The sequence below is a fragment of the Neophocaena asiaeorientalis genome, unplaced genomic scaffold (assembly GCF_003031525.2).
Source record: "Neophocaena asiaeorientalis asiaeorientalis breed wild unplaced genomic scaffold, Neophocaena_asiaeorientalis_V1.1 scaffold308, whole genome shotgun sequence".
Taxonomy (NCBI): domain Eukaryota; kingdom Metazoa; phylum Chordata; class Mammalia; order Artiodactyla; family Phocoenidae; genus Neophocaena; species Neophocaena asiaeorientalis.
In genome coordinates, this window is record NW_020172768.1 from 4,847,208 (window position 1) to 4,872,275 (window position 25,068).

General features: G+C 45.6%; 1 long non-coding RNA gene across 1 annotated transcript in view; it reads right to left on the bottom strand.

The window, feature by feature from the left end:
- Window positions 1–3,572: 3,572 nt before the first annotated feature.
- The window catches only part of LOC112396865 (uncharacterized), a 33,521-nt gene continuing 12,025 nt past the window's right edge, over window positions 3,573–25,068 (bottom strand). The window contains exons 2-4 of the long non-coding RNA XR_003002664.1: window positions 22,232–22,314; window positions 8,170–8,314; window positions 3,573–3,651 (exon numbers count right to left, since the gene is read on the bottom strand). This is a non-coding gene — a long non-coding RNA (uncharacterized LOC112396865). The remainder of the gene's footprint in view (window positions 3,652–8,169; window positions 8,315–22,231; window positions 22,315–25,068) is intronic.

The window sequence follows — 25,068 nt, forward strand, 5'->3', positions numbered from 1 at the left end:
AGGCTGGGGGGGGGGAGGGGCGCCTCCCCTCCTCCCTCCTCCACCCCGCCTCTCCCAGCTGCAGGCTGGGGCTGAGACCCCTGGCCGCAGCGCAGGAAAGAAACTTATTAATGAGGGAGCTGGGTCTCCTGCTTCAGCAGCTATAAACACAGCGAACATCTGGAGAGAGGAAGAGTCGGCGGCCAGACGCTGAGAACAACAGGCTGCCTCTGCGCATCCCTCCCCCCGCCGGACTGCAGCCCCCGCTCCCTCACCCACCCAGCGCTTCATTCACCGAGGGCGGCAGAGGGAGGACTGACGCCAGGCGGCTTCCACCAGGGTCCCCAGACCCCGCTACCCACGCCGAGTTCCTAAGAGGGGTCAGACCGCTTGAATCAAATAAGAACTCCGTGCCCCGGGGACCTTTTCCCAACTCGGACCAAATATTTGTGGTTTGAAAAAGTTAAGAGAACTTTTTTCTCCCCAGCCCCCTGGGACTTCCAGTGCAATGCTGTTACTTCCTAGGATTTTTGAGAAGCGGCACTGGAGGACTGCCAACTGAGAGCTCGCATCCTCTTCGTAACTCACTAACCGCGGCCCCGGTTTCTCCCACTAGGTTACCTTCCCTCCCGCGGAGCTACAGAGGTGATTTACATTTGTGAAGGTCTTTACAACCCTTCCTACTCTGTGCTGCTGGAATCACTGCGGAGAGACACAGGTCTCTAACCCGCAGCTTCTCTTTCTGGTCCTCACCCGGCTCCCTTCTCCTTTCACTGGTAAAATGGGACACAAGGGAAGGTAAAGTTGGCAGGTGTCAGATTAGTCTGGGGCAGGGTGAGCGTGGGCAAGACTCCTGAGATAAGGGTGGGACACCAGGTTTCTTGGGCCACTTAAATTCACACTCAGATCATGGTGAAAGGAAAAGGTAGCATCTACTGATAACCTTCTCTAAGGCCCTTTGAGGTATAGCACCCCATTTAATAGCACAAGAACTCCTTGAAATAAGTGTAAGGATCCCACCTGTTAAAGGTGAGGGGACAAGATCCCAGGTGACTTCTTGCTCTTTCCACCACGCCCCCTAACCCTTTGCTAGGACCCAGTACCTTTCAGCTTATACTCAAAAACTTATACTGGGGCTTCCCTGGTGGCACAGTGGTTGAGAGTCCGCCTGCCAATGCAGGGGACACGGGTTCGATCCCTGGACCGGGAAGATCCCACATGCCGCGGAGCGACTAAGCCTGTGCGCCTACTAAGCCTACTGTGCCTGTGCTCTAGAGCCCGCGAGCCACAACTGCTGAGCCCACGTGCCGCAACTACTGAAGCCCGCTTGCCTAGAGCCCGTACTCTGCAACAAGAGTAGCCCCCACTCGTCGCAACTAGAGAGAGCCCGCGTGCAGCAATGAAGACGCAATGCAGCCAAAAATAAATAAATAAAATGAATTAATTAATTTAAAAAAAACTTATACTGAAAGTGATTGTAATCTGAATATGAAATAGTGTAGGCTGGAAAGCTACCGAGGTGGTGGTGGAGGGGTGGAATAGGATGGATGCGACAGTGTAACATTGGCAAATAGGAGCAAATTCAATCCACAGCCAGAGAAACATCCTTCACTTATGGAGAAGAGGTTCAGGCATTTGTAGAAATCTCATGATCAGACAACAAAATGATAGAGCAAGGGCATAGGCTAGTTTTTGTACACGGATGCTCTTCGTAATGCACTACCAGGGCGAGGCAGATCCGCGGCTCTTCCTCCAGCCTCTCTTCCTTGCAGTCTTTGGTCCTCTTGGAGGTGGGATGCAGGTCAGGAGAGGGTTTCCTGCATTAAGCTTCCATCAGCGCTGTCCCCTGGAGGCTGCTTGTCAGGGCATCTCGGCCCCAACGGGAGCCTCCCGTGAAAGGCTGAAACCTAAGACAGGGCTACAGTTTCCCCCTTCTAAACACAACTAAGTCAGATTCTGAGAAGGTCGAAATTTTCCCCGAGAGGAACGGTCCCCATTACGACATCCCAGACAAAGGCACGTGCGTGCACACACACAGAATCAGAACTGTTTTGAAGAACAGAGAACCTGGAACAGATCCTTTAGAAAAGGAAAACATACCCCAAATGAGGAAAGAACAGATATGTGCAGCAGACAGAGTTTGAAAAACCGTTTTTTTTTTAAACCACAGGGCCGTCTAAGATGGCCAGCAGAAAGAACAAGGCTGCTAGGAGAATAAACATTTCAGAGCAAGGTGAATCTCCATTTAACAAGCCTCTCTGGCATTCCCTCAATGTTCTCAACACTTAAAAGCCAAATTAGAGGCATCTGTTTTTCCTGCTGAAACTTCCCACCTGGTTGTCGATAGCCCTTTCCAAACACTGGCCCAGGTTTGATCTCTCCCAGCCGCCTGGCCGTCTGGCCTGGGAGAGACCATGAACTCGGACTCTCAATACACCTCCCACTTGAACTTCCAAAGTTTACTTGGGAAAGACACTCTTTTGTTCTACAACTTTGCTAGTGAATTTCTTTCAGAAAATTTAAATACTGTAGTGAGAGCCAAAGTCACCCCAAACTTTATCTCATAAATAAGTGTGATAGTTCATCTAGGAACCATTTCTCCTCATCGCGTAAATGTAGCTTCACATACACATCCGAATAAAAGTTGCTGAGAGACAAGGCATGAAGCTTCCCCTTTCTCTCTCTATCTTCTCAGTTTCCAGTGCCTGGTACCGGCCACCCAAAGTGTTCATCCCATCAAGGGGTCACTTTCTGATTCAATGATACCCAGACATTTTTGGACTCTCGGGCACTTTGGGACAATGAGTTACAGCGGCAAATGTTCATATCGTGCTTGCTTAGTGACGACACTGCTTTACAATTGACATACATTAACTTAGTGGTTCTCAACGCATGGTCTTTGGACCAGCAGCTGCCATCGCACCATCTGAGAACTTTGTGAGAAATGCAAATTTTGAGCCTTACCCTAGACTCAGTGAATCAGAAACCGTGGGGATAGAACCCCACAACCTGCATTTTAACAAGCCCTCCGGTGACTCTGACACTCTTGGAAACACTGGTTTAGAGGAGGAGACTGAAGTACAGGGATAAAGTAAGTTGTCTAAGGTAACACAGTTAGGAAGGGTTGATGGGCAAGCCCCATCGATCTGGGTCCAGAGGCTGGAGTCTTCACCTTAGACTGTATACTTCCTCTCTCACAAAGAATGAGAAGTATGAATGTGGGTAGATGAGATTTTTACTGTGACCCATGACAAAAACATTCCAAACTGCATGATACAAGAAGAAAAAAAAGTATTGTCTTGCTTCTCAAATCAAGGACCACGGTAACGAGACCATAGGTTCAGTCCCACGAGGGTGAGTTGGGTTCACTGTGTTCTGAAGCGGCAGACTGCTTTCCAATTCTAAGCAACTATTTTGCAAAAGTGAACTTTTGTCAGAGAGCACCTCTGTAAGTTTAGCTGTTTCAAGACAGATCCATCCCTGAAATGAAAACTACTTTGATAGTCTATCACTCTGAAAGTGTGTCATAGTTTCTGATACACACTGTTGTCTTTCACGGTCATCCCAGCTATGAGGTTCAAGTCAAATATGGACAGCTATCAGTGGATGGGCTGCACTGCGGTCGTGTGGCCGGGTGTTCAGTTGGGTCTCTGATGTCGCTCCTCTGGTTCCCTGTGGAAAGCAGGCATCGCATGACTCCAGCTGGGTCTGGGCACCACTCTGAGCTCACTGCCTCTGTCTGAAAATAGTTTGCCATCTACTCCATCCCTTCCGTGGGGCCGTGGATAAGAACTAGTCATGACAGCTAATGGTAGTGAAATTCAGGTGACCTCCTGGAGACGAGGAACAAGAGACTGACGTTTTAATACAATGCTTCTTGCTATGATGCTTGAGAGAAAGGGCTGAGGTTGGGGGACAAAACAGAGGAAGAGAACAGAGGGGAGGCAGGGCCAGTGGACTCCACTCTAGTCGGACTATACACAGCAACAGACATTTCAGCCGTGTCTCATGTAAGGGGCTCCATTGATTCACGAGTCTCCCCGGCAGAGGGATGAGGAGAGGCTTAGAACAGAAAGAGCCCATTCATTCATGCAGAACCCCACTCTCCGTCCCCATTGGCTCTCGCTAATGGCTCCAGGCTGATCCGGAGGAGGGGGAAGAGGCGAGCCGGAGGAGGTAGAAATGAAAGAAAATGATGACTACAAGATTGTCATGAAGAAATGTACAGCTGCACGGGCAATTGCATGCAAATGTGGCTTCCTTTTTTAGCTGGAGAGTTAATGTCCTGAGATTCATCTCTTTTTCTCTTTCATGTTATCTTCCCCTCCCCTTCTTTCCCCTTCCCATTCATCTTTCAGTCTATCTTCCTTGTATCCTCCATCTCTCTACTAATGCCCACTTTTTCTTTTCTGTCCATTTCCACACACCGTTTCTTGTTTCCTCAGAACCAGCTATTCTAGCCAACCGATTATCGACTAGTCTCGATTACTGAGTATTCTGTCCCACTCGCCTGGTAACCTCTCCCCCACTCACGTTCTCTCTGAGCTTGATTCTCTCCCCCCCCCTCCCTCCACTCCTCTCCCCACTCTCAGCCTCAGTCCCTTCGGAACAGGAACAGCATTCAGAGGAAGGACCCTAATCCTCGATGGCCCCTCCTGCCGGGCATTCCAGGCACTGACAGACGTGTAGTCCTTACAAAAGAAGTGCCTTCAGCCCTTCTGAGAGCACAAACGTGAGATGGAAGCAGGGCTAGGGGTGGCCAGGAGGACAGGAAGGAAACTGAAGTTATAAATAGCATAAAAGAAGATGACAAAACTGGAGAGTATTTTTTTCTCTCTCTTCTTCTTACTCAACACATCTCCAAGGAAATGCGCTGCAGCTGGAGAAATCATCGATTGGTCTATGTCTTCATCTTCCTTCTCTGTAACCCCAAGATCTCCTTCCAAAGGACACCCATCACTGAGGAGGGCTGGACCACAGCCCAGAAATAATCATCGCAACCCCTTAGTCTGGACAGCTCAAAAGGCAAAGGAGGGGCTGGGAGAGCTAAAAGATCTTGCGAGATCTTTCCATCAGAAGAAGCCTAGGACGGAGAGAACTACAGACATCACGTGTGCCACCAAAGCGCCACTCCCACGTGGAAGCTTGCTAGCATTTCTAAGCTGCAGTTGGTGACAACCCAGGTCATTTTAGGACTGGTTACTATGTGCCCTCGTCTTCCCATCCTACCCAAGAACCATCAGTCTGGGTGACCCCGGCTTCCTCCTTCTTGAACAAGTAAACTGTGGAAAGTAGACTCTATTACATGACTACCAGTCCTTGCATTTTAAAGCCGCTTCCTCCTGAGGTTCTTAACATTCTTTACAGACACTGTGTCTCATTGGCCCTGAAATAAAAACTATTTTACCTTTGAGAACTTTGACAAGGAGGAGAATCAAAAATCATCTTCACTTGGGAATTTATGTATCAATACTTCTTAGCTAAAACAAGAGATGAGCCAAGACTTTTTTGCTATGAATATGAGACATTCTGATCCTGAGGCTATGGGTGAGTGTGGAGATGACCTCAGCTACTCATAGCATGTATTAATAAGATGTAGTGAGCTGTAAAGTGGTAGCTACAGAAACACCATCCAGAGCTGAAAGCGTTAAGGCAAGGGAGCTTTAATCTCTGTTGCACTGGGAGATATAAGACTTCAAAGCCTAGTGGCATGAGCTCAATACCAAAACAGCAAACCACCCAATCCAAAAATGGGCAAAAGACCTAAACAGACACTTCTCCAAAGAAGATACACAGGTTGCCAAAAAACACATGAAAGGATGCTCAACATCACTAATCATTAGAGAAATGCAAATCAAAACTACAATGAGGTATCACCTCACACAGGTCAGAATGGCCATCATCAAAAAGTCTACAAACAGCAAATGCTGGAGAGGGTGTGGAGAAAAGGGAACCCTCTTGCACTGTTGGTGGGAATGTAAATTGATACAGCCACTATGGAGAACAGTATGGAGGTTCCTTAAAAAACTAAAAGTATAACTACCATACGACCCAGCAATCCCACCACTGGGCATATACCCTGAGAAAACCATAATTCAAAAAGAGTCATGTACCACAATATTCATTGCAGCTCTATTTACAATAGCCAGGACATGGAAGCAACCTAAGTGTCCATCATCGGATGAATGGATAAAGAAGATGTGGCACATATACACAATGGAATATTACTCAGCCATAAAAAGAAATGAAATTGAATTATTTGTGGTGAGGTGGATGGACCAAGAGTCTGCCATACAGAGTGAAGTAAGTCAGAAAGAGAAAAGCAAATACCGTATGGTAACACATATATATGGAATCTAAAAAAAAAAAAAAGATTCTGAAGAACCTGGGGCAGGACAGGAATAAAGACTCAGACGTAGAGAATGGACTTGAGGAAATGGGGAGTGGGAAGGGTAAGCTGGGATGAAGTGAAAGAGTGGCATGGACTTACATATACTACCAAATATAAAATACATAGCTAGTGGGAAGCAGCCGCATAGCACAGGGAGATCAGCTCTGAGCTTTGTGACCACCTAGAGGGGTGGGATAGGGAGGGTGGGAGGGAGACGCAAGAGGGAGGAGATATGGACATGTATGTATATGTATAGCTGATTCACTTTGTTATAAAGCAGAAACTAACACACCATTGTAAAGCAAATACTCTCCAATAAAGATGTCAAAAAATAAATAAAAGAAGAGAAGATAATTATTGATTAAAAAAAGAAAGCCTAGTGGCATGAACAGGATTCATGCTTATACAAACAAAATCTATATTCTGTTTAGAATTTTAAAGGATCAGCCTTTTCATCTGTTAAAATTTTAAGTCCTTAAGTCTAACCTGTGAGCAGCTACAATATCCTCTCTGCCGCCTCATGAAATGGGTAAATAGCCGAGACCATTGTATTTATGCCTGGGGGAAATGAGATGCCAGGCAGGAAGTGGCAGCATAAATGTTATCCTGTCTGAGATCCAAGGTAGTACCAAAGAATACCTCCAAGATCAAGGGCTATTGAGTCAAGACAATATGGAACACAGGAGTCGATTTCATTCTGCCCCGGAGAAGCGGACTCCCATCCTTCTCAACCTCCACCAAGCGCTACAGCATCTCACTGTGTGTCTGTCTATTTTCAGTGAAATATACAGTATGGACAACAAAACTAACATTTTCTTTATTTCTCCACTATTATAAAAGAAGTTTACCATATAGTTTTATAGGGTAAAGAGATACTGAACAAACAAAATTGCATTTAAGTTAGTTTCCAGTGGCTTTTCCCCTATGTACTTCATCAGAATTACATGTTTTCAATCTGTAAGAGTTATGAAATTTCTTATGCTAAGAATTCATCCTGGGAGAAAACACTGGCTTTTTGGTACTTGGATATATTATCATACCCTGATCTCATGAAACATTGAACTTAATGTCAGAATCAATCATTTCAGAAGCCGTAAATTTATGATTTACATTTTGTATTAAAAATAAACCAAAAAAAGCTGGCAGGTAAGCAAGGGCTAATGGAATTTGTGAGAAACACAGTGACTCTGGCAAAAAAGAATGGAGTAAGGACTTTGAACTTCTCCAGTCCTTGGGAGAGTGGCTTCTGTTCACCAGAGGGCAGCACCATGACCAGCAGGTTAGGAGTGAAGGGAATTTCGAGAGGAGCTTCTGTGAGGAAGAGTTGAAGAGAGACAAAGGGGACGAGGGAAAAGAAGACAGATGCAGGCGGGCCTGGGCAGAGCGGGAGAGGATGACGGAAAGAGAAGACGAATGGAAGAAAGTACGTCCTGTAAGAAGGCTGACTAGTTCACTCTATCTGTCACACTTCATGACTGCAAACCTTCTAGGTCCTTTGTCAACAGCCAGGCTGAAGTGGATAAGGCTCGGGACAGGCACAGTGGAGAGAACTATTTACAAAATGAAGACCTAAAGCAACCTCGCGTGGGCCCGTTCCTAGAGTTTAGTCTTCCTGTCACTGGAGAATAAAGTCACTCAAAGTGACCGAAAAGTCCTGGGACTTTCCATAGAATAATAGCATCTGGTACCCACATGAGCCAGGGCAGCTGTGACAGCAGAGGATGAAGGATGCAGCCCTCATCCAATTGCCATTGTCCTTCAACTCCATCCTCAGTCTCAGCCTCCGTTTATGTTCCTACCTGAGCCGCAGTGTTCAAGACCAGTGGGCACTTCCTGAGTGGCCATCTCATCCCAGAAGGGGTAGCAAGCTCTCGGCAGGTGATAAGTGGACTGGAGACCACAGGCCATTCGAGGATCTTCGTAAGAGCTGAGAGGTCCCTGCCTCTGCGATCAGGAAAAAAAGGAAATATATTAAGATCCCCTAATGGAACAGCAACTTCATATCATCCATAAGTAGAACTCATCCACAGATGATAACAGAATAGAACCAACTATTGATCACTACCTCCCATCCAAAAAAAAAAAAAAGACACAGGGAATAGGAAGGGTTTCTGACTTAGACAATGTACACATTTATTTTCATCCATTTCCCCAAGCATTTGAAGAATTTTTTTAATTTTCAAATAAGGACCCATGGTTAATAGCAAGGCAGAATCTTGGTCATCTTTACACAATCCTGGCATTTTTTCTTTTTTATGTAACCTTACTCTATAAAAATACCATGAAAGGATATTCTTACGAGACATTCCATTATCATAGAGCCAATAAGTGACAAATGCCAAAGGAAAAACAAAAAATGGACCTAAATGATACAAATCACTCCTTTTTCAGTTAATCAATGTGCATAGGTTTTAACGATATTGATTGATAGACTGGAATTCTCAGTTTTTCCCAACATTTGGGTACTTGTGCAACTCTCTTATCAGTTTTATAGAATCCACAAAATATACTCTCCACCCAGTACTCTCTAAGTAGGACAAATACACTATGTGGAAGACCATGATTTGAAGTGTTTAAGACCCTATTCTTTGAAGCCACATATACATGGATTCAAATCCTGGCTCCATCACTTACTGATGGGGGCCTGGGCCTGTTCCTTTATCTAAACCTCAGTTTACTCAATTATAAGATGGAAATAATAATACCTACCCCATAAGGTAGGAGGATTGAATGAAATAATATGTGTAAGAAAATAATACATAAAGCAAAACAAAATATGAAATGCATGTCATAAAATTATGTATTCCTATATTAAATGCATGTAATAAGGAGTGTACATGGAGCCTAATATAAAGTAGGTATTAATATAAGACCCTTAACATTCCTGGGATTAAGCAAGAAGGTTAACAATTAAAACACAAAAGAAGGAGCAAATTCATGGAAAGAAGATTTCCTAAGAATAGGAGTCTAGGCTACACTGGCCTACCCTCAACTTTCTTTTCTTCTTTTTTATTCTTTCTCTCTTCTGTTTGGCCCCTCCACCTCCATAAAGACCCCAGTTAAGAAAACGGAACTTTGCTAGAATCTGATGTGATTAAAACTATCAACGTTAAGGTGCTAATTAATAAATGTAACCCCTCAGGCGTTACATTCTCATCCCTGAAGAGTAGCTCAGGTGGAATTCTCATCCCTGAAGAGTAGCTTGCTAACCCGCAGTCAGAGCCTCTAATTGGAGAACCTCTTACATCCTCTCTCCCCTTGAGCGGCAGCCCTATTACGTTAGATTCAATCATTCACTGTCTACACTCTCTTCCCCATTTTGCAATCATCCATTAGCTTAAGCTCAGTAAAAATAGCATAAGAGGGTACATCGACACAGAGAAAAATGGCAGTCAAGACCAAAATGTAGAAGGAGGTTTTGTGCACCTTAATTTACGTGATATTTTTCGTAATATTCATAAAATCATTCAGACTACGGCTGGATGAAGTTTACTTCGGGGCTGTTCCTCTTTCAGGTGGGTTAAAGGTGCTGAGAATGGAATAAAACCCTGAGGACCGAACGGAGTCACATTGAGTTCTTGTCTATCAAAGGCTAATGTCCTTGGCTTCCGCTACCAGGAGGCCCTGGTGAGAGCCACAAGAATACAAACAGAGCAATGGCAGTCCTGCCGTTTGTGTTTGGGACCGAGATGTAGGGAAAACATCAGAAAGAACGCTCAGCTGAGCTCCGGTCAGAAAACGTTTCCTTAATTCTGGCATAAAACCATATTGCTGACATTGTATTTTAATACTGTAAGCTCCTGAAGCAGCTACATTAAGATTTTCTTTTTGGATCCCCGATATAGATTCTTTGCAGCAGAATCAATTCCAAGCACGTTTCCTAGATGAGCTCTGTGCTCTCAATGTCTATCCCCATTTTTTCATATAGAGTATTGCTCAAAATTCAGTGTCAAGTATCAGAGTTGTAGGAATAGGGTATCGAGCGAGGAAATTTTGTATTTAAATGGCATAAAGGAGCACTCTAAGTGACCTGGCCCTGTCTTCTTTGGGAGCAGTGTGTGCATGGTTTGCCTAAACCGCAAAGTCCTTGTAAGAAGGCAGTAGGTGGTACCAGTAGGATCCTTGTAGACAGGTGGTGGGTGGTTTGGTGCAGGCCCTGCTAGGATGGTGGGGACAAGAGGAGAACTTGAATTCAGGTGAAAAAGTTGAGGCTTTCTCTGCTAAGGAAAGGTCACTGAAGGTGAGGCATGATTCGCAAAGAGGTGTTGAAGGAAAATGATCTGAGAGCGCTGTAGAGGGGAGATAGAGGGTGGGAGTAAGTGGTGGGTTAGGGATAAAGCAATGAGGTTCCAGACCCAGGTGATGACCACGTGGCCATACAGCGAGTCAGCACACAGCTTTGACCAACAACCACGTATAGCATCTCCTTGAGTTTCGTGATTGGCATTTTTTGTGGAGTCTCTCCAGCTCCCACAGCAGGCTCTCTGTTGTCAGGGAGGGTTCACTTATTATTTTATACAGGGAAGTCAATTTTTAAGACATATTTCCTCCTTAGCTGTCCTCAGTGGTGCCAGGGGAACCTATTTCTAAGAATGAGAAGGAGATAACGCACCAAGCTTACCATGAGCCACGAACATCTTTGCTCACAGATGCTCCGGGAAGCATCATGACCCTTGTCACCTAGACACCTGCCTGTTTATTAGACATTTCACAAACTGACTGAATACCTATTTCACAGAGTATGAAAATGACATTTTTACTCAAGAGAACCACAGAGCCAGTTCCAATTCATTATGAAACCTCAGCTGAGGAGAAAGAAGCTGCTTATTAACAAGTCAGAAATCTGGGAAGCAAAGCACCCACCTCCATGCTTGACAAGGGCACCACCCAAAGCAAGTTCAACATCTTCCTTTCCTGGCTGCTGGAGAATGGAGGTGAGTTCAGGAGATGCAAGCAACCCTCCTAGCCCCCATCACAGTTTAGGGAACCCATCTGATGGGTCCTCACTCATTCATCCCACACACAGGGGATTATTGAAAGGAACTAACGTACGTCGCACACACACCATCCCATGCCCATCAGTGATCTAAGCATGATGGAGAGATGGTCACGTTTAATCCTCACCATAGCTGTGCGAGATTGGTATTCTTTTCTTCATTTTACAGAAGAACAAATTGAGGCTTTCAGAGGGCAAGTAAATTTCCAAAGACCACACAGCTAGTAAAATAATGGGGATAGAATTCTAGTCGAGGTCTACCTGATTTCAGATTGTCTTTTTCTGTATCTGTGCAACGTGAACCTTGTGTGGCTCGGATTCCTCAAGCAGGGAGGCTGCCATCCCATGGTAAGTACTAGATGGATTATGATAATGGACACTTGTGAACAAATCTGTATCACACAACTAGTCTGTGCCAACTATTATGTTAGATGCTAAGAATACAGTATGAGCAATATATGAACTTTACCCTCAGCAGTGCACAGACTAGTAAACAGGAAATTACAGCAAGATGTGACAGGGTTAAGTACCGATGTGTAGGGGGAGGAGAGGGACAGCAGGTAAGACTTCCTAGAGGAAGCAGATTAAGGTAATAACCAAAAAGTCAGGTAAGATTTAGCCTAGAACATGAAGGTCTAGAGAGCAGAAGAAGATGACACACCTAAAGGTGCCGAGGAACGTAGATGGCGATGTAAGGAAGGATCCGAAAGACTCGGCTTGGCGATATAGAGAGATAAAGACTGCTGTTTGGAAGTGACAAGCATGAGGGGAAAGTGTGCTCGTGGCAATGAGAACGCTTGCAATGGAGAGCAGCTAGCAAGAATGAGAGCTGGAGGGACAGTGTTGAGGGCCAGAAACACCAGACCAGAATTTGGCTGCAGGAGAAAGGCATTAGAGGTTGTATTAAAGCTAGTAAGAGTGACATGGTGACTCAAGAGGTCCTAGAAGGACCCATTCGATAGCGCTAAGTCGGACGGACTTAGCAGGATCAGGTGAGGAGGATGACAAGGCAGCCACGGTGCCTGCAGAGCCAGGTCACAGCCTGAGGCGTAAAGGGAAAAATCAGTACTACCGATCCTAACTGTATTTATTTATATTAATTTATTTTTTTAATCATTTATTTTTGGCTGCGTTGGGTCTTCGCTGCTGCGTGCGGGCTTTCTCTAGTTGCGGCACGTTGGGGCTACTCTTCGTTGCGGTGCGCGGGCTTCTCACTGTGGAGGCTTCTCTTGTTGCGGAGCACGGGCTCTAGGCGCGCGGGCTTCAGTAGTTGTGGCTCATGGGCTCAGTAGTTGTGGCTCGTGGGCTCTAGAGCTCAGGCTCAGTAATTGTGGTGCACGGGCTTAGTTGCTCCACGGCATGAGGGATCCTCCCAGACCAGGGATTGAACCCCTGTCCCCTGTGTTGTCAGGCGGATTCTTAACCACTGTGCCACCAGGGAAGTCCCCCTACTGTATTTAAATTTTTTAGTTCTTTTAATAATTTTTGCATTCATTTTGATTGTCAAAATTATTGCATTAAGATTTACGTAGCTTGAGTACTGCATTTGGGGGCCACCCTTCGGCTTTGCCCCCATTTGAATGCTTCCCCTCAGTGCCAGTGCTGAGCAGTGGCCAGTTACGAAGAGTTGGATTAAGGTCATGAATGTAGAGGTGAAGAGGAAGCAAGAAGTGTAAGATACCCTTCAAAGGAAGAGCCAACATGATTTTATGGCTCACTGGCGATGAAGGCAAGGGGGGATCCAAGATCATGCTTAGATTGCTTGCTTTTACGATAGTGAAAATGGTGAGTTTAAGTACGTAAGTAAGGAGGTTGGAAGGATATTTCTCTTTTGGTTGTGTTCAGATGGAAAGATGGCAGAGCAATTTGGTGCAGAGGTCCCTAAGGTGGCAGCATGACAGGAGAAGACAGGAAAGGATACAGTTAGATCTAGAAGTGTAAAGGATCTAGTTAAAGTATAGAGTCAGGGAAAATGGCAGTTAAAAAGAAAAGAGAGGGTTTCCCTGGTGGCGCAGTGGTTGAGAGTCCACCTGCCGATGCAGGGGATGCGGGTTCGTGCCCCGGTCCGGGAAGATCCCACATGCCGCGGAGCGGCTGGGCCCGTGAGCCATGGCCACTGAGCCTGCGCGTCCGGAGCCTGTGCTCCGCAACAGGAGAGGCCACAACGGTGAGAGACCTGCGTACCGCAAAAAAAAGAAAGAAAAGAGAAAGGATCATAAATGGCTCTACCACACCATCCAGCAATTGCATTTCTGGGTATTTACCCAAAGAAAACAAAAACACTGATTTGAAAAGATATGCACCCCAATGTTTACTGCAGCATTATTTACAATTGCCAAGATATAGAAGCAACCTAACTGCGCACTGATGGATGAATGGATAAAGATGAGATACACACACACACACACACACACACACACACACACACACACACAGGAATACTACTCAGCCAAGAAAAAGAATAGAATCTTGCCATTTGCAACAACATGAATGGACCTAGAGGGTATTGTGCTGAGTGAAATAACTCACACAGAGAAAGACAAATACTGTATGATTCCACTTACATATGGAATCCAAAAAACAAAACAAATGAACAATAACAAAACAGAAACAGACTCACAGATGCAGAAAACAAACTGGTGGTGGCCAGAGAGGAGGTGGGGTGGAGGGATGAGTGAAATAAGCGAAGGGGATTCAGAGCAGTTATCAGATAAGTAAGTCATGAGACTACAGTGTACAGCATAGGGAATATAGTCAGTAATATTGTAATAAGTTTGTATGGGGACAGACAGTTACTAGACTTATCGTGGGGACCTTTTCGTAATGTATAAAAATATTGAATCACTATGTTCACTTGAAATTAATATAATATTAAGTCAATTATATTTCACTTTTGAAAAAATGGATCTATGAAGTTGCCTGTCGTTGGGAGGAAAAGTAAGGGCAAAACAACAAAGAAGGGCCAGTTAAAGGCACAGGAGGAAAAACACAAACGTGCTCGGTGTGGGAGACACCAAGGGCAGAGCTTCAGAACCGTGTGGGTTAGCAAGCGGCTGCCAAGGGGAGGGTGGTATCCACGCAGCCTTGGAGGGCCTGGGTCCCCTGGGTGTCTCAGGAGAGCGCGCATTCCTGCCCTGCTGTGTCACACGCTGTGAAGAGCCTCCCCACTCCATCTCCAGGGACCAGCACTGCTGTCCTTGTCCTCTGAGAGGCTTCAGAGGACTCGAGCCTGCAGCCTAAATGCTTTGCTTTCCAATCCTGGAAAGAAATAGCATAAAAGCCCTGAAGTCTGGAAACTGCTAGGATGAGGGACACACACTTGTCTCTGCTCCACCGTGAGCCAGCTGTGACGTCACCACCACAGCCGACCACTGCCCCCCTGCTGCAGTCAGGGCTTCATGTATGGTATTATGTCCCCCTTGTTCTCCTGTCCCGCCGGTTCCCCTCTCCGATGCTTCCACCAGGCACCTCCGTCTCCCCGCCCCACCCACGCGGCCCCCTCCCTGTGGCTGCTCTTCACCTACCTCCCAGCCCTGCCAAACCTCCCAGCATTGCCTTTGCCCAGAGGCTTCCTTCCCTCCACCCCCTCCAAAGACCCCCCCAGTTGGAAAAGAGGGAACAGGGGAGTAGTTTTTCAACACTACATCGCAAACTGATGGCGGCGGCATTTCTGTAAGAGTTCGTTTCTGTCTTGAGCCAAGCAGCCTTAAATGTCCAGGCATTTGCTCCACAAACCCTTCCTGACCCTTCTCGTGTATGTGTCACTCAGAGCACAAACTCTGTGGGAGTGCATCTGTCTTTCCTTTAACCGACTTCAGAATTTTAGGGTTTAGCCTTAGTACCGGGCCGTAAACATACAAGACACATAAATATTTCTAGATCCTGCTGCTTAAAAAAATATACATGCCCAGACGCAAAGCTGAGTTAACACTGGATGGATGAGTGCAGGGGTTTGCCATCCACGGGGATAACTCCGCATCATTCTAGGCCTGGCATAGATGTTCATACCCTCCGGTAGGAAGACAGGAGACTGGAAATCAGGAAGCCTGGGTCTGAGTCCTGCTCTGCCCCTAAGGAGCTGCGTAGCCTCCAGCCCATCTCTTAACCTCCTTAAACCTTTGCTTCCTGAGGAGGTTGGCCCCAGTGATCACCAAGTTCCTTTCCAACTGCAAGTCTCCTTTCTGCTGATCCATCCACATTCTTTCTCCTGACCTTGTAACTGACAACCTTCGTTCGATTTAAAAAAAAAAAACCACCCCAGGGTGGAAAAAAAAGCCTAGAGAACCGGAAGTTGTCATCATTTAGATTCATGACATACAAGGTCCCCTTCGAATGCATTAACACCTTCATGTCAGTTGTCTTCATTCTTCCCTGAACTTCTCATCTTAAAACCTTTCACCACATTGCAGGCAGTTGCCCTCCCAGGCTGGCCTGACCGACTCCGCAGACCTGTCATCGAGTCTGGGCTTCCTCATCCTCAGAAGATGCTAGACCAGTCAGCACCTCTTTACATTCACGGAGAAGCGCTTTGGCATCGCTGGGGAGGAGTCTGGAGCAAACTGTATCTGGGGCACCTCTGCTTCAGGGGGGCGCATGCATCCTGCTCCCTCGAGAAAGGAAAGAGGCAACACGGAAACACCCCTCAGCTCTCCCACCAAGGGGGAGGGGGCGAGGGTGCTGCAGCCACAGGAGAGGCAGGAACAGACAAAATAGGAAACCCTCAAAGGGCGATTTAATTTTAGACTCAAGGCCAGGAAATTCTTTTTAAAACAATAAGAGTGATGGGCTTGGGCCTTGGCGAAAGGGCAGGCCAGACCACTGTAGGTTTCTGAGACAAAAAAGAATCTGAAGCACAGAGAGAACAGAGATGGGAACAGCGATTCTGCTCTCCATGAAAAGCTGTGCTTGGCCTCCACACGGGCTACGTGGACCACAGCTGAGGCCACCCTGAGACGCCCCCAGGCCTGGGGCCGCAGACCAAGGCAGGGGAGGGGGGCAGTGACCGATGCTGCAGCTTCTTACGCCAGCCTGAGACCACAGCCCCCTCCACTCAAGACATTACTCGGTGGGACCTGCCCCAGTTCTGGGCGCCTGGACTTGACATTCTCTTGCTGAGAGATATGGGGTGTGATGCGTGTCACACATCAGCTTCCACTCGTTTAGCAGGAAGCCTTCAGACTCCCAGTGACTCCACGGTTTGCCAGCCCCAGGCATCCATCCCAAGTGTGGAGACGGAGGGTGAAGCTGACTCAGAGCCTTCTGATAGGACATTGGGAGAACCTCCCATGGTGGAAAAACTGGGCAGGAATTTCGATTTGCTCAGAGCTCTACAAAATGGAGTTCTGGGGTTTTTTTTTGTCCTAAATTCAATTCAGCATGAATAAAGCATATGAATCCATGAATTGTCATAAATTCTTATCCATCTCCACATTTCTTAAGAATGATCAAGATGCGTTTGATGGTAAGGAGTTTCCTAAACCAGGAGCCGCGAGATCTGGACCATATTCCAGATCATACTCCTAAGCTCAGGCAACTTAATTTAACCTCTCAGGACCTGAATTTCCTGATATTGGGAGATGACCTCTAGGTTATAGTCTGGCTCTAAAATCCTCCAGTTTGTGCTAACTGAACCCAGTATCTTAGAAAATCCCCACTTTCTAAGATGCTGGAAAAAGACACATCTCTCTTTTTTCCTTCACATTTTCTGACTACCACTAAGAGTTATGGCTATAGATCATTTCTTAAACATAATGTTCCAGCAACCTCTCCAGAGGTAAAGCCATCACCACCCCAAGCGACAAGAAAAATTTTTCTTTTCCAGTTTCCATTTACATTCTAAATTTCTTTTTCTGTATTCTCATTTCTCTAATCTGGAATACCTTATCCACTGCTCTCCAGGATTCCCAGAGAGAAGGAAAAGGCATGCGTGCTAAGCTTCATAGAAACGAGCACCAGCCCTTCCCAAATTCCCAAGAAGCGCAGGGACTGCACAGACATCCCTGTGAACACATCCTAAGGCATGTGGGGTGGAGGTGAAGAGTGAGAACAGCACTGGCTAAGAAGGGAATTGCTTCCCAAGGAAGCCCAATTAAACTGCAATTACTCAAGATAAGAGAACCAGGTCTGTTTACACAGTGGGGTTGTAAACCACCAGCCCATTACAAGAGAACTTTGATCTGGTGGCAGGGGAGCTATTTCTAGTGCAGGGTACTGATGAAGCAAGGAGGTTTCTCAACAAGAATGTCTCCATCTTGACCCCCATAGCCCCATCTTGCTCCGGAAACACCCTTGTATGGACAATCAGCGGAACCATCTCCACTCCTCCCTGTATGTGGCCATCTCACACGATCAAATAATCCAGAGAAAAATAGAGAAGTGATGGTAAACACAGGGAAAGGGAATTAACTGAGGTCATGTTTGTGGCTGGTATCACAATGACCTGCTATGGTAAGTTACACTCTGTGCTTATTTTACAGATGAGGACATTGAGGTTCAGAAGGAGTAATGTGCCCAAGGTCACATGGCTGAGGAGTAACAGACCAGAATTTAACTCAGGTCTTTCTGACTCCAAAGCCTAAGTGTCTTCCATGGTACTTGCCGGGCTGTGTCCCACAGCTGCCTGGCCCAGGATGGAAGGCTCGGAGCCTTCCATGTGGTCTGGCCCCCTGGACAGTTACTTGCCCGGCGTATCGCTATATTCCCAAAGGCCTGAGCGCTGAGAGCAGGTGAGTGGGCGGTCGTCTATTCCTTCCCTCTGTACAGTTCAAGGTGCTTCCTAAGCTTACATGGCTCAGGGGCCATCGATCCTCAAGGACCTCCTCCGCATCCTCCTTGCTGGGGAGGTAGCCAAGGACAAGGACGTGTTTGGTCAAAATGAGGGGCAGCCCATCCTCCTATACCGGCCCTCCCCCAGCTCTGCAGACTCAGCGGCACGAAGGGGAGGATGACACAGGAGAGGACCAGGGCTTCGAGGGACTTCCAGGGCTCACGGCGGGCTCACTGAGCCAGCATAACAGGAAGGAGCGCTTCCTCCCCTTGGATGAAAGGGTCCCTGACACACAACCCATATAAGTACCTGAAAACGTCACCCCCTCCAACACAATGGCCAGACAACTTCCAGAAGTGTCATTTCCCTACCACCCCAGCTGTGATATCACTTCTTTCATGAAGGTCTCCCGAGAGGTTGACCTTACAAGGGAGAGAACTTGTGTCCTGCTTTTGACAAAGGGGTCTCGAGGCAGATAATGTGAGTTCTGTGTACAATGGCCAGTACCCGAAGTATGGGACGAATTTGACAACTGTTGCTGTGATTCTTTTAAGGCTTCCCCTGGTACGGCAAATGATCAAATCATGCTAATGCTACCTCCAACACACAGATAAGGACCCTGAGATTTAGCAGTCTTCAGAGCCTGGAAAATATTCGTGTCCTAGTTTAGAAGATTGTTTCTTGGACAACTAAAGCAGCCTGCTTAGCAGAACCCCTCATAACATGGATACAGTCTCACTTTTCTTTTCTTTTTTAAGATTTCCCTTTCTAACGCAATAATTACAAGTAAATACACACAGTACCACCCCACCTTCAAACCTGATCTTGTGTGTATTCTAGGGCAGGGCTTCTCAACCTCGGCACTACTGACATTTGAGGCTGGACAATTCTTTGTCATGGGGAACTGGACGGTGCGGTGCGGGATGCTGAGCTGCATCCCTGGCCTCTACCCTCTGGCCAGGAGCACCCGTGCCCGTCAAGTTCTGGCAAGCAAAAATATCACCAAATATCCCCTGGGGACAAAATCACCCCCAGATTGTAAAGCAATTATACTCCAATAAAGATGTTTTAAAAAATCAGCCCCAGATTAAAAACCCACTGTCCTTATGGTTTTCCTTTCACCCTCAAACTTCCCATGCCTGGGACAGTTTCTCTTCTTGGTGGCCCAGGCTAACTAACCCAGAGACCAGAGCGCAGGGCAGGAGGACCTGAATGATCAGATTAAGCACCCCTGGTTGAGCTCCAGACAGTGAGGCTCCAACAGAACTGAGAAGACTCAGGTGCCTGGGACGTTAAAGCTCTTGTCTGGGAAAGTCAGTGAAGCTGTACTCACTCCTCTGCGAAATCTTAGATTGGGATTGAGAGTGTGAGGTTTGCTAGTTTCTCTCATATGCCAATGTCCCAAAGTTATATTCTGTAGACAATGTACAAATTCTTTGACTGCTATTACAGCCCAGCCTAAAGTTGGATGGAGGTTGTCTGTAGGAGCTGGCTCATTGAACTTGAGGTTGTACTCATCAATTTTATTTACCTTTTTTTTTTTTTTTTTTTGCGGTACGCGGGCCTCTCACTGCTGTGGCCTCTCCCATCGAGGAGCACAGGCTCCTCCGGACGCACAGGCTCAGCGGTCATGGCTCACGGGCCCAGCCGCTCCGCGGCACGTGGGATCTTCCCGGACCGGGGCACAAACCCGTGTCCCCTGTATCAGCAGGCAGACTCTCAACCACTGCGCCACCAGGGAAGCCCTATTTACCTTTTTTTTTTTTTTAAATTAAAAAGGACGTCAGTGAAGAAGTCAGAGGACTTTTCTTCATGTTCTATGGTTCTGAAAGTTTGCCTAACCAGTTCCAGTGATGGAGAAACTGAGGCCCACAGAGAAGTTATGAGTGAAAGTGCTAGAACAATGACATAGAAGTTCTCCCACGTAACTTTCTGCTATTACCCAAGCAACTCTGAAATATGGGAGTGAAAAGGATCCCACGTGCTGATAACGTTTTTCAGGTATGGCTGCTGGGTTTGGGGATAAATGGGTTCTTTGTTGTGAAACCAGTGGAAACCATTCAAAAGGCCTTAAAAATATCCAGGGTATTCAGCCAGGGCTGGGGTCTTCAGTTGAAAATACACACTTAAGAGTTGTTCTTGGTTTTTTTCTAAATCTCATACAATTTCCAGATGCGCTGTCTAGGATAACTTAATATTATACCTGCAATGTGTATACGTGTAATAAAATTTATTTCAGTGCCTAAAATAAAATAAATGCAAATTCACATGGCATCACTTTTTCCGACATGTTATTGAACTTTTTTAATTGGATTACAATACGGGCAAAAAGAATTAGGCTGGCATTTTTTTTTTTAATTCCTGTCCTGCCCCTAGGTTCATCAGAATCATTTTTTTTAGAGTCCATATATATGTGTTAGCATACGGTATTCGTTTTTCCCTTTCTGACTGACTTCACTCTGTAGGACAGACTCTAGGTCCATCCACCTCACTAAAGATAACTCAATTTCGTTTCTTTTCATGGCTGAGTAGTATTCCGTGGTATATATGTACCACATCTTCTTTATCCATTCGTCTGTCGATGGACAGTTAGGTTGTTTCCATGTCCTGGCTAGTGTAAATAGAGCTGCAATGAACATGACTCTTTTTGAATTATGGTTTTCTCGGTGTATATGCATAGGATGGCTTTTAAATCTACCTTTCCAAGTCAATGACACATTTTGCCCTGAAATCACAATATCCCTGTTTACTTTAACAAATCTCTACAAAATCACCTTTAAGAAAACTTTAGTGTCATTTGTGCTGACCTTAGACGATAACCTTTGTGTGAGAAGCAGAAGGAGCCTTTCCCTGGCAATGCCTCCAGCCCTATGGACCCTAGCAAGCCTCTTGGCAATTTCTAAGCAGAATGGAATAACTTTTGGTCTGGACTTGTTCTGTGTGTGTGTGTTTTACACATATTTCTGAAGTAAATTGTACTCTAAACGTTTTCCTGATTCTAATTTTTTAATAGCGAATGGCGTTTATATGAAAACAGAAGCCACTTAAAAAAGAAGAAATATGTATTACAGAAGAGCCAGTGAAGGAAGACGTGTTAATCATTCCTTGAACATAAAATACCTTTTTAAGTAATTATTTTTTCAATACTACAGAAAATAATTTTCAAACACATCAGATCTTTTGATATACAATTACAGCGAGAGGTCATGGCAAACTGAAGGGTACCAGTTAAAAATTCTGCAGAACCTCAGACTGGACAAAGCCTGCAGTCAAAAAAGAGCTCTGGTAGACTGGAGTCTATATAGACCCATAAACGTATTTGGAAGAGTTAACAGTAAACTTATCTGTCCATATCCAGATTAAGTAACAAAAGGTCAACATTTATGATGGCTATCTTTATACAAAAACATGCAGAATTTAGAATCAATAGTTAATGATTCAATGCTAATATTAAAAGTTCACTTAACATTGGAATCGATGAATGACAGCATTACGGGATCTCTCACACAGTAAATTTATAAGAAATTTAGCCGAATATTTCAACTGATCAGCACATAGCTTGTGTGAAAGCCTTCTTCCCTAAGAGCAAAAAACCTTTAGTCCAATTTTAAAGTTCCTTTTACCCCTCTTATTCTAGGACTCAGGAATTTTTCCTACTAATTTGTTGTTGTATTTTATTTCCAGTTTCAAATTCTGTTATTAGAAAGCTTGTATATTTTAGCTTTTATGTATGAGAAGAAAAATAAGTTCAATTATGCTAAGAATAGGTCTAAGGTACCTCAATGTGTGAAAAATCTTCACCAAATGAACTGAGCTGTGAAAAATCACCTGGCTTTAACCGTTACTCATGTTTGAGTCATATTCTCTGCAACACAAAAATCTTTCAGTAAATCTATCAGTCTTGGATGTTTTACTTTATATGGCGATAAAACGACAGATAATCTCACAATGTAGCCCCTCCAAAAAACTCAAAGCTCATTCCAACCGTGGAGTTGGGTCCCCAGCTGCTTCTGTCTAGGAGAGATCAGAAAGCAGAACCGAGGGAGGAGAGGGGACGGCACGGTGGGCAGGGGGAGGGCAGGGAAGGGGTCCCACTTACCACTGCTGCAGGTCGCACCGCTGAGTAGGGGGCAGGGCCACTGACTGCAGACTCCACAAAGTAGCTCATCACGCTGTCAGCACCTGTGTGGGAAAAAGCATTCACTGAGCCACTGGGTGCAGAACATGTGTGGACCAGCAACCAAAGGAGGGCTCGGAGCAGGTCTCCTTAGGAACCATGGCGTTCACTTCTTTGTATTACAGAGAAAGAAATTAAAACGTAGAAAAATAAAGTGGCCAACAGAGAGTAAGGCAGACCCCAGACAGAGCCAGTCCCCTGACTGCAAGGTAGCCTGGGTGGTGATGGCTGCTGCAGACAGTAAGCAGTCAGAGTCCATAAAAAGACCCTTTAGGGGGTTTCTGGGCAGGAATGGGTCTTGTGTGTCTTTTTAAAAAACATTTCCATTCCTGTATCTCCCTCCCTCCACCCCAACCAGGTCTGGCCCTCCATACGAAGTGTGGCATTTATCAACTGATGAAGGACGGAATAGAGAAAGGATTGGAGAAAAGAGTAATGGAAAACCTCCATGGAGGAGGCATGTCAACCAGGACCCTGAGACAGATAAACAGAGAGAAGACCCGAAAAGGGGAGTGAATATTATCCATCTTGAAAAAAGGAGAAGGGCTAATTAAATGTCTTGTTGAGAGCTGCTATCTCCATTCAAAGTCTGAACAGCCATCACGTTTGAGGAATGTTCTAGCGTAAGGGACTTTCCAGTGAGCTGTCGGTCATCAGGAAAATCGTTCATATACAAACATTTCTGTTGAGCCAAACGCTCTCTAAAGTACACTCGTTTACACACTTTCATAAGTTCAATATTACACACTAAAAAAATGTCTTTCTTGAATGATTTAGAAGATTAAATTCCTAGGTATGTCATTCAGAGGCCAAATTCCTATTGTTAGGGAGTGCATTTGAGTTTCCACTTAGCTACTTTCCACTTTGTATTTGTCTGTCCTTTTCCTTTATTCTTGGGAATAATTAAAGCCACTGACCCCATTTCAAGAAATATAAAGAATACGCTATGTCTTACGTTCAATTTACAACTTTGTTCACCATCTTGATACAGCTTGACAGCCAATGAGCGTATATATCTTCTCTCATATGAAATGTATTTAAATAACATAGTTAAGGGACTTCCCTGGTGGTCCAGTGGTTAGGACTCTGCGCTTCCACTGCAGTGGGCACAGGTTTGATCCCTGGTTGGGGAACTAAGATGCCACATGCCACGCGGTGTGGCCAAGGAGGAAAAAAAAAAAAAGCTAGACTTCAAAAATAAATAAATAACATAATTAAAGTTCTGCGCTACAAAGTTATACTGACTAAGGGCTACCATCACATAGCAACTAATATCATACAGTTGAGAAGTAAGTTAAAAATCTTCTGAAGACGTAAATTATCCCAGAGCTGTGCTTATTGTTTTTAACTAAAATGGTACCTTTTTATGACGTCTTTTCTCCCCAAAGTAGAAGCAGTCAAATTAATATTAATTTTTTAAAAGTAAAATAGGGCTTCCCCGGTGGCGCAGTGGTTGAGTGTCTGCCTGCAGATGCAGGGGACACAGGTTCGTGCCCCGGTCCGGGAGGATCCCACATGCTGCGGAGCGGCTGGGCCTGTGAGCCATGGCCCCTGAGCCTGCGCATCCAGAGCCTGTGCTCCACAGCGGGAGAGGCCACAACAGTGAGAGGTCCAAAAAATAAATAAATAAATAAATAAATAAATAAATAAATAAAAGTAAAATAGCTAGGGGTACCTATGTTTCTCAAGATGTTGTTTTCTAGGTTTTCAGGGACTTGCTTGCCAAAAATGGCCCTTAGGAAGAATTCCCAGGTGGCAAAGCGGAAGAGTAGAAAAAGATCAAAGTCTCTAGTCCAAGGACACTGTTCCCATCTGGAGCTGTGGTCCCCTCTTCAGTGCTTCTTTCTAAAAATAGTAAGCAGCTACCAAGTATCAGACCCCGCACTGGGTAGAGGGCCTGGAGTAAGAAGAAGCCTACCACAGGTCAGTGTGGACACCGCCCATATATTGTACAGAAGCGTTGCTGCTTTTGGTCTTAAATTCAAATTTTAAAGTCCTAATGAGTCATCATTCACCCATCCACCTGCACTTCACAGTTTTGGATCTACTCAGAGATGAGACTTCAAAGTTGACAACATAGATTGTGTCATACTGAGAACGGCATAACCAAGATCTGATTCTGTAGGGAAAAGTTGCTCATCCCTCCGGGGACCCACAGGGCAACCTAAACCTTTGGGAAATGTCCAGGTGTGGCAGTGCTGCTTTGCGCAACCCATCCAGCCCTCCAATTTCCTCTAAAAAAGCCCCCCCCCGGGCCCCCTGAGTCATCACAGACCCCAATTATTTATTCAACAGGCACGTCAAAGGCTTCCTTTGCCAGGAACTTGTTAATCATTCAGTAAATAATTACCCTGGTGCTGGAGATACACAGGTAAACTAAGACCCCTCACCTCTTGGACCTTACGTTCTATCAGATCCGGGACAAAGCTGAGACAGACAGATCTCCATCTGCAGGCAGTGGGGAAGACGGGCTCCCACAGAACTAAAATACAAGGTGGTGAGGAGGTTACCAACAATATGGAAGAAAATAAGCAGTCCGTTTTCCCAGAGGCTGGGGAACAGGAAACCACGGAAGACTGCACAGTGCGAGGTGTGACCACGTGGCCCTGTGGATCCTCCCTAGACTCTCGGGAGCAGCAGAAGACCTTTACCCGTCTGAATTCCTGTTAGACTTACACCTTTGTAAAAGAAAGCACTTTTGGAATCAGCAGCCTTGTCCTGAAGCCCAGCTCAGAGGCAACCAAGAGCAACGTTCCTCC